We start from the raw sequence: 10,000 nt of genomic DNA on the forward strand, positions 1-10,000 counted from the left end.
CGTCGCCGTCGCCGTCGCCGTCGCCGTCGCCGTCGCCGTCGCCGTCGCCGTCGCCGTCGCCGTCGCCGCCGCCGTCGCCGTCGCCGCCGCCGTCGCCGCCGTCGCCGCCATCGCCGCCGCCGTCGCCGCCGTCGCCGCCGTCGCCGCCGTCGCCGTCGCCGTCGCCGTCGCCGTCGCCGCCGCCGTCGCCGCCGTCGCCGCCGCCGTCGCCGCTGTCGCCGCCGTCGTCGCCGTCGTCACCGCCGCCGCCGCCGCCGCCGCTGCTTCTGGTCCGAAGGGGCGCCGGGCTTCGTGTTCCTTGTGGGTGGCGATGATCTTGTGCCGGACACCACCACGATCGTCCCGGGGTCAGGGCGAGGAGGGACAACCCACGCCGCACAAGGACCACACAGCCCAGATGACCAGAATTCACGGTTATGTGTATGTATGTATGTATGTATGTATGTATGTATGTATGTATGTATGTATGTATGTATGTATGTATGTATGTATGTATGTATGTATGTATGCGTATGCATGTGTGTATATATGTATGTGTGTATGTATGTGTGTATGTGTGTATGTATGTATGTATGTATGTATGTATGTATGTATGTATGTATGTATGTATGTATGTATGTATGCATGTATGTATGTGTGTATGTGTGTATGTGTGTATGTATTGTGTGTATGTGTGTATGTGTGTATGTATGTATGTATGTATGTATGTATGTATGTATGTATGTATGTATGTATGTATGTATGTATATATGTATGTGTGTATGTATGTATATATGTATGTATGTATGTATGTATGTATATATGTATGTGTGTATGTATGTGTGTATATATGTATGTACGTATGCATGCATGTATGTATGTATGTATGTATGTATGAATGCATGTATGTATGTACGTATGTATGTATGAATGCATGTATGTATGTACGTATGTATGTATGTATATATGTATGTGTGTGTGTATGTATATATGTATGTGTGTATGTATGTGTGTATGTATGTATATATGTATGTGTGTATGCATGTATGCATGTATGTATGTATGTATGTATGTATGTATGTATGTATGTATGTATGTATGTATGTATGCATGCATGTATGTATGTATGTATACTAACTAACCAGTTCGAGAAAACTCCATATTAATTGGAAGACCTTAGGCAACACAGAATCGTTAAGACAGCGATATAAAACTGCTTTCAGGCTCATGAACCAAAGCTTCATGAATTTCAGTGATGTTGTAATTTTGTATTTTCTAAATTTATTATCCAAAATTTCCTACCAAGTGACAACGTGAATGAAGAGTGGTTCCTCTTACTTATACTCTCTTTCCTCTTTGGCTTCCATAGAGAAACTCTCTTTTTAAGAGAGTATAATGATCTGGTTGAACATCTGAAATGTTAATATTAAATCAACATCACAAACTTTGCATATTACTTGTGTACACGATCGGTACGTATGCAACTGTCTGTCACCAGACGGCGAGACTCCCTCGTCACCACTCCAGACCAGTTAGTGCTGGGCAGATACCGGTAACAACCTTAACGGTACTTTACCGGTAACAATTCTGGTACTGTTAAGGTTCCGTTAACCGATAACTCGATAAGCTATACTATAAAACTCAGAGAGCGGTAATCACGACTTGCCTTGATGGTACTGAGTGACGGACTAACGGCACGGCCCAAGTGTACCGCTAACTTTACCTGTAAAATACCGTTAAGGGATGAACCGCTAAGGTCTCGGTAAGCGCGTCTCGGCTTGGCGGTACTGGCGGTACTGGCGGTATTGGCGGACCCAGTGTGCCGCTAACTGTACCGATAAAATACCGTTAAAGGGTGTACCGCTAAGTTCTCGGTAAGCGCGTCTCGGCGGTATTGACAGGCCCAGTCTGCCGATAACTTTATCGGTAAAATACCGTTAAGGGATGTACCGCTAAGGTTTCGGTAAGCGCGTATCGGGTTGGCGGTATTGATGGGCCCAGTGTCCCGGTAATTTTACCGGTTAAACTTTTACCATTAAGCAAGTATGTACCGCTAAGGTCTCGATTATTTTTTACCATTAAAACAGTTTTTTTCGGCACTTTTTAATTTCTCAATAGAATTAATGTTATTTCTGTGATCAGCATACGAAACTATATTAATTGTGAAAGTTTCATCGAAAAATTCCGCGTGTCGGCGAACGAAGACATATATATCTATATGTATATATCTATATATCTATATATATATAAATATATACATGTATATATATATATATATATATATATATATATTACGTTCGTAAAGAGCTGGAGTCCAGGACCCATGTTATCGGAAAACTTCAAAACACTGGACTCAGAGAAACAGAATTTATTACCGACGTTTCGAACCCTGTCCGGGGTTCGTCCTCAGGGTTATATATTGTAAGCAAAAGGATTCAGTTATATAGTGTACCGATGCTCTCTAGGACAGGTCCCACCGGATTGAACAGAGTTGCATATTTTTTTTTTGGCTACCCCCCGTGTAGGGGGAAAAAGCCTTTGGTATATGTAAGTATGCATGTATATATAATATATATATATATATATATATACATATATATATATAAACATATATATATATATGTATATACATATATATATATATATATATATCATTATCGGCTGAAAGAAACCTGCACAGCGAAGCTATAGCGATAATCCCATACCACACTCCTGTTCATATGGCCATTTCCCGAAGGTTGAGTGTGGTTTGAATTTTCCGCCAAAATCATAGGAAATTTAAAATTCCCGGCTCTGTGCAGGCATGCGCATTGTCGACCCCACCTCCCCCTCCCTATCCCCTCCCTTCTTACCCGGCTAGCTCGAGCCGGGCGTCGCGTCACTTAGATCGCGGAAACGGGACGGAGTGGTTAACTCGCTGCCCACATGGGAGCAGGCGGTCCCGTTTCCTGCTGGTTAATCGTCTGTTAGTTTTATCGCTTTCCGCTTGGCTGCTGGTTTGTCCCATTCTTCGACTTTGATTTTATACGAGCACAATCCGTCCCCGTCTTCGAGCCGTCCCTGGTAAACAACCCGGGTCCTCTCGGAGGACAGGGGACGTGTCTTATGGTACGGAGTGTGGCGCCCCCCAGGGTCATCAGGCCTCTCGGCAGCCCCATACCTCTGACCATCATCGGTCCTCTATTGCCTCACGGTTTGTTTCAGGCCCTAGGCGTAGACTTTGACCATATACGATCGCAATACGTCCGTCTCCAGGCCGTCCGTGGTAAGAACCCGGGCCTCTTTGAAGACAGGGGGACGTGTCTTATGGTACGGAGTGTGGCGCCCCCCAGGGTCATCGGGCCTCTCGGCAGCGCCATACCTCCGACCATCATCGGTCTTCTGTTGCCTCACGGTTTGTATCAGGCCCTAGGCGTAGACTTTGACCATATACGATCGTAATACGTCCCCGTCTCCAGGCCGTCCGTGGTAAGAACCCGGGCCTCTTTGAAGACAGGGGGACGTGTCTTATGGTACGGAGTGTGGCGCCCCCCAGGGTCATCAGGCCTCTCGGCAGCGCCATACCTCCGACCATCATCGGTCCTCTATTGCCTCACGGTTTGTATCAGGCCCTAGGCGTAGACTTTGACCATATACGATCGCAATACGTCCCCGTCTCCAGGCCGTCCGTGGTAAGAACCCGGGCCTCTCGGAAGACAGGGGGACGTGTCTTATGGTACGGAGTGTGGCGCCCCCCAGGGTCATCAGGCCTCTCGGCAGCCCCAAACCTCCGGTCATCAATGGTCCTCTAACAGCCTCATAGCTTGCTTCGTCAGGCCCTAGGCGTAGACTTTGACCTTATACGATCGTAATCCGTTCCCCATACGTCTTCGGGTCGTCCGCGGTAAGAACCCGGGGTCCTCTAACGCCTTAATGGCTCCCTTTGTGAGGCCCTAGGCGTAGACTTTGACCTTTTCCACTCGTAATCCGGTCGCCATACGTCTTCGAGTCGTACGTGGTAAGAATCTGGGCCTCTCGGAGGACAAGGGGACGTGTCCTATGATACGGAGGGTGACGCCCCGAGGGTCATCAGGCCTCGGCAGCCCCATACCTTCGACCAATAATGGTCCTTTAACGCCTTATAACTTTCTTTGTCAGGCCCTAGGCGTAGACTTTGACCTTTTCCACTCGTACTCCGTTCCCCATACGTCCTCAAGTCGTCCGTGGTAAGAACCCGGGCCTCTTGGAGGACAAGGGGACGTGTCTTATGATACGGAGGGTGGCTCCCCGAGGATCATCAGGCCTCGGCAGCCCCATACCTCCGAGCTTCAATGGTCTTCTAACGCCTCACGGCACCACCCTCTTTCCAGGTTTCTTAATAAAAAAAAAAAAAAAAAAAAAAAAAAAAAAAAAAAAAAAAAAAAAAATCACCACCCAGCCCTTCTCATGAGCCACAGCCAACCTCTTATCAACTTCACTTGGCTTGAGTTTAAAGATGACTTACCTGATGTTCCACCCCCAAGTAAAACACAAAAGAACTTTAGACTTAGGGAGTCTAGTGTTAGTTATAATGAGTATAAATTAGTTCAAAGAAACTACAATCATTTAGTGTAATGAGAAGAGGAAAATCAGTTTTAAATAGTACAGTTTAAGTTGGCGCAAAGTGCTAGGTATTACATAAATAAAATGCCTTGACCTTGAAAAAAAAAAACACAGGTCGAAATGGACATGACTTCTCCTATTCAACTTAAGCTAATCTACAGTCATGATGGTCGAGAATTTTACCATGTTAAAATTAATTTCGACGCGCACTGTGACTCAGGTCGAAATGGACATGACTTTTCCTATTCAACTTAAGCTAATCTATAGTCATGATGGTCAAGAACTTTACCATGTTAAAATTAATTTCAACGCTCACTGTGACTCAGGTCGAAATGACCATGACTTTTCCTATTCAACTTGAGCTAATCTACAGTCATGATGGTCGAGAATTTTACCATATTAAAATTAATTTCGACGCTCACCGTGACTCAGGTGGAAATGGACATGACTTTTCCTATTCAACTTGAGCTAATCTACAGTCATGATGGTCGAGAATTTTACCATGTTAAAATTAATTTCGACGCTCACTGTGACTTAGGTCAAAATGACCATGACTTTTCCTATTCAACTTAAGCTAATCTGTAGTCATGATGGTCAAGAATTTTACCATGTTAAATTAATTCAACGCCCACTGTGACTCAGGTCGACATGAACATGACTTTTCCTATTCAACTTAATTTAATCTACAGTCATGATGGTCGAGAATTTTACCATGTTAAAATTAATTTCGACGCTCACTGTGACTTAGGTCGAAATGAACATGACTTTTCCTATTTAACTTAAGCTAATCTGTAGTCATGATGGTCAAGAATTTTACCATGTTAAACTAATTCAACGCCCACTGTGACTCAGGTCAACATGAACATGACTTTTCCTATTCAACTTAATTTAATCTACAGTCATGATGGTCGAGAATTTTACCATGTTAAAAATTAATTTCGACGCTCACTGTGACTTAGGTCGAAATGAACATGACTTTTCCTATTCAACTTAATTTAATCTACAGTCCTGATGGTCCAGAATTTTACCATGTCAAAATTTATTTCAACGCTCACTGTGACTCAGTGATGTCACGGTATGATAAGATGACGTCATTATGTGATAAATTGACGTTACCATGTAGTCCTATGACGTCAATATGTGTCCCTGTGACGTCACGAGACGATCCTATGGCGCCATGATCAATCCGGTGACGTCACAGTATAATCACATGATGTCACTAGGTATTAAACATATAGAAGTCCGCTTGTGGGTGATGAGACGTCACAAATTGCCATAGCACACTATTGGATGAAGACGCTCGCCACGGGCTTCGAGGACTTCCCGCGGGAAGACTTGGGGTGAGTTGGATACATACCGAGGGTCCAGGCCCGTCTTCGTGGGAGACGCTCAGGGAACGTCTTCACCCAGGACGAAGCCTCTTGACTAACGCCCACGGACGAGGTCGCTCGGAAACGAACTTGGCCTCGCATACTCCCTTTCGGTTTCTCGCTTACCCCGAGGATCTTCACGAAACTAGTGAGAGTGGTAGGCGTACGTTGGACGGAAGCAAGCGTCTCCACACTCATGTTCCTAGACGGCTAGTTGATGCATTTGCCCACCGGGGAGGGTGCATCGGCCGACATCTCAGTGGCTCTGAGTGTGTTGGCGGACGTGGAGTTCGGGGTGGACTGGGACGGGTCTGCCCTTTTGGCTCGGGTCTGACTTTATGGGCGCGGGATTGCGGGGGACACCGTCCGCGTCCTTCGGGGGCCCCCCGGCGCCAAACGCGCGTGCTTCCCCCCCCCGCCCCCCCCCCTTCGGGGGCGGGGGGGGGGGGTGCCTCAACTTCGCGACCCCGGCCCTTCCACTGAGCCGCTTGGGGCGCCGACGGCTGGTACGGGAGGTCGACAGGAGCATACTGCTTCTCCCGCGTGACCTGCCCGGGCCGATACCCTCAGCACTCCACAGGTTGTTGCGTCCCTGGCTTCGGTCGGGGGCCCTACGCCGGTCGCTCTATCCAGGTTTCAAGAGATCTACGTAGTGTAGCAACTACGCCCACAAGTGTTCGAGTCGTTCTCCCTCCGCTACGGCACCCCAGAGGTGGACCTGTTTGCCTCCCCAAACACGACCCAGCTCCCCCTTTACCTCACCTGCATCCAAAGGACACGCACAGGAGGCCCAGACGCCTTCACGGAGGACTGGAACAGCTGGAGGTACGTATTCATTTTCCTCCTCCAGCGACACTAGTCCTCCTGAAGGTGATGCAGACCCTCAGATCCTTCAAGGGTCAGGTCCTCCTGATAGCTCCCTACTGGCCAACCCAGCCGTGGTTCGGGGAGCTAATGAGATGGGGCCCTTCTCCCCTTCTACTGGGGTCAGCCTGCCTAGCCAACAGCCTTACCGCGCCTCTCCAAGCGTCACTCCAACTTGATAATTGGAGTTTCTACGGGGAGCTCTCAGCCAACTCTTCTCTACAGAGGCAGCAGACAAGATGCTCAGAGCTCACCTTCCGTCCTCAGTGCGGCAGTGTGGGTCCTGCTGACGGAGATTCCGGAACTGCCTTCGGAGACGCGCGATGGTGACCATCTCCGCCAACATGGTCCCGGACTTCCTGACTTGGCTGGCTACCTCCACCAACAGGGCACCGGCGACATTCTTGCCTCACTATACAGCCCTCACTGATCCGCTACGCTTTGGCATGAACATCCGAGTGCCACAGAGGGCGTGAACCCTCCTAATGAAGGGGATCAGCGCCTCGAGAGAGCCGAGACATCAACCGGTCCTGGCCTGGTCCTTGCATCGTGTTCTGCAGTACCTGGCGTTCGAAAGGGCCATTATGGAGGAAGAACACTTCCCTCGACGCGTCGCCTTTCTGCTCGCCTTGACTACGGACTACAGGGCTTCACAGCTGGCGGCAATCACCCGCCACCCGTCCGTCTCCAAACTGGAGGAGGACAGCTCGGCCCTAACCCTCTCTCCATCACCAACATTCCTGGCCAGGAACGGCCGAACGGACGACATGATCGGCCCTCTCAGAATACAATCCTTCCGGGAGGGAGGACGCCCACATCCACTGCGCCCGATCCGTGCGTTCAAAGACTACGTGGACCACACGGAAGAGATTTCTGAGGATCATCTCTTCTACAACTCGAAATTTAGGATTCCCCTAACCCCGAGGTCCCGGGCGCACCTGCCCTTCCGCTTTTTGGGAGAGAGCCGACCCGGGCCATGCCCCGCACGCCCACAGCATCAGGGACTTTGTGGCATCGCTGGAGTTTCTCCGCACCCGCTCCACAGAGTGGGTGCGGGACCTAGGGACTGGACATCGACGACTCCCTTGGGGACACGGTGTCTCTACCACTCGGTCGCCCCTGTCCCATGTGTCGCCATGGAAACGGCTCCACCCCTCTCATCTCAAAAAAGTGGAGGGGGCAAAGGGCGACCGAGGAGTGGGGAGGGGCCAGGAACCGTTGAACAGGATACAAATTTCGTGTAACTTACGCATTGTGTGAACAGTGCAATGTTGTGCATGTCACATTCTTCGGCGTGGGTACTTGACGTTTCTTTCTCCCCTCTACTGAGTGATAAAATGAATAAGTCTCCCATAGGAAAGACACACGTAATAACGGTTTGATTCAGGCTTCACCTCTCCTCCCACCTGTCCTCGTCTCATGCATAGCTTCGATGTGCAGGTTTCTTTCAGCCGATAATATTTCTTTGTCGCGGCTCGTGCCGCTTAAATTCTTCTTATCGGCTTAAGAAACCTGCACAGATTTAGGGTCCCTCCCTCCTCCCACAGGCGAAGCCTTCATTTCTCATTGAAGTGACGCGACGCCCGGCTCGAGCTAGCCGGGTAAGAAGGGAGGGGATAGGGAGGGGGAGGTGGGGTCGACAATGCGCATGCCTGCACAGAGCCGGGAATTTTAAATTTCCGATGATTTTGGCGGAAAATTCAAACCACACTCAACCCTCGGGAAATGGCCATATGACCAGGAGTGTGGTATGGGATTATCGCTATAGCTTCGCTGTGCAGGTTTCTTAAGCCGATAAGAAGAACAAAAATATATATTCTTTGTTTTATTTTATATATATTTTTTCTTCTTTCTTTTCTTTTATTTTCTTTTTTCTTTTGGTACACTGCTGAATATCCTTCTGGATCGAATCATACTCAAACTATTTATATACATTTTTTCATCATGGCTTCATCTATGTAATGAAATGCCAATCTTATATTCTCTGGCGACAGATCATCATTGATCAAAATAACTCCTCGACAGTCTCCTGTTGCTCTGGGGATTTCCAAAACTTTACATTTCTTTGTATTGAACTTCATCTTCCATTTCTGGCTTCATTCATAAACTTTCTCTAATTTTTCCATTGGGAATTTGCAATCATATACATCTTTCATCCAATTTTGTGACCTTGGCATCATCTGCAAATAAGTTTGCATCGCTACCCATTCGTCGCATCACTGATATACCGATATAAAAAAGAACATTGATGGTGCCAATACCAAGCCCTGTGGTACCCCAATAGTCATCCATCTCCAAAATGATGTGTGTGTGTGTGTGTGTGTGTGTGTGTGTGTGTGTGTGTGTGTGTGTGTGTGTGTGTGTGTGTGTGTGTGTGTGTGTGTGTGTGTGTGTGTGTGTGTAAGTGTGTGTGTGTGTGCACGCGCGAAAGCAACAGCGTTAACTTAGGGACTTATTTAACTTTTATTCAAAACCAATAATTATAACTTTAACATTAACAGACAAGAGTGCTTGGCTTATATAGAGACCTTAAATATTTTTTTTCAAGGATTTCCCACATAGCATTTACCCCATTCTTATATATATATATATATATATATATATATATATATATATATATATATATATGTATATATATATATACATATATATATATACATATATATATGTATATATATATACATATACAAAATATATATATATATATATATGTATAAACACATTCTTCTTGTTCTTTTTTATACAATTTCCTCACTGTGATTTCTTCATTCAAAAAACAGTTGAAACTCTGGTACCTCATCTAAGGTTTTGTTCTGGCTTATGGAAGATGCTTTTTATTTACCTTAGAATGAATCTTTGGGTGTAAGAAGGGCATAAGAAACCAAATATATTTCTCGAGAATGTTAAGAAAACGGAAACCATATGAATGTCTTTACCATATGAGAGAAATCATCCAACAATGCAGCACCTTTAATATCTTACCCGGTGGTCGAGACAATACAGTTTTAGAAGCCAGTTCTGCAGCCTGGAATAGGCTTTGCTACTAAGACTTGGCTCAGCACACAACTATACACGTTCTTATGCACATCTGGCTTACAATCATGTAATATCAAGTCAGGAAATATAGGATAAGGACATCCTGTGGCAAGGCAAATAGAATGTATCTTGTAACGATATATATATATATATATATATATACATATATA

The sequence above is a fragment of the Oratosquilla oratoria genome, chromosome 19 (assembly GCF_046742065.1).
Source record: "Oratosquilla oratoria isolate Oo_2021 chromosome 19, ASM4674206v1, whole genome shotgun sequence".
NCBI classification, from domain to species: Eukaryota; Metazoa; Arthropoda; class Malacostraca; order Stomatopoda; family Squillidae; genus Oratosquilla; species Oratosquilla oratoria.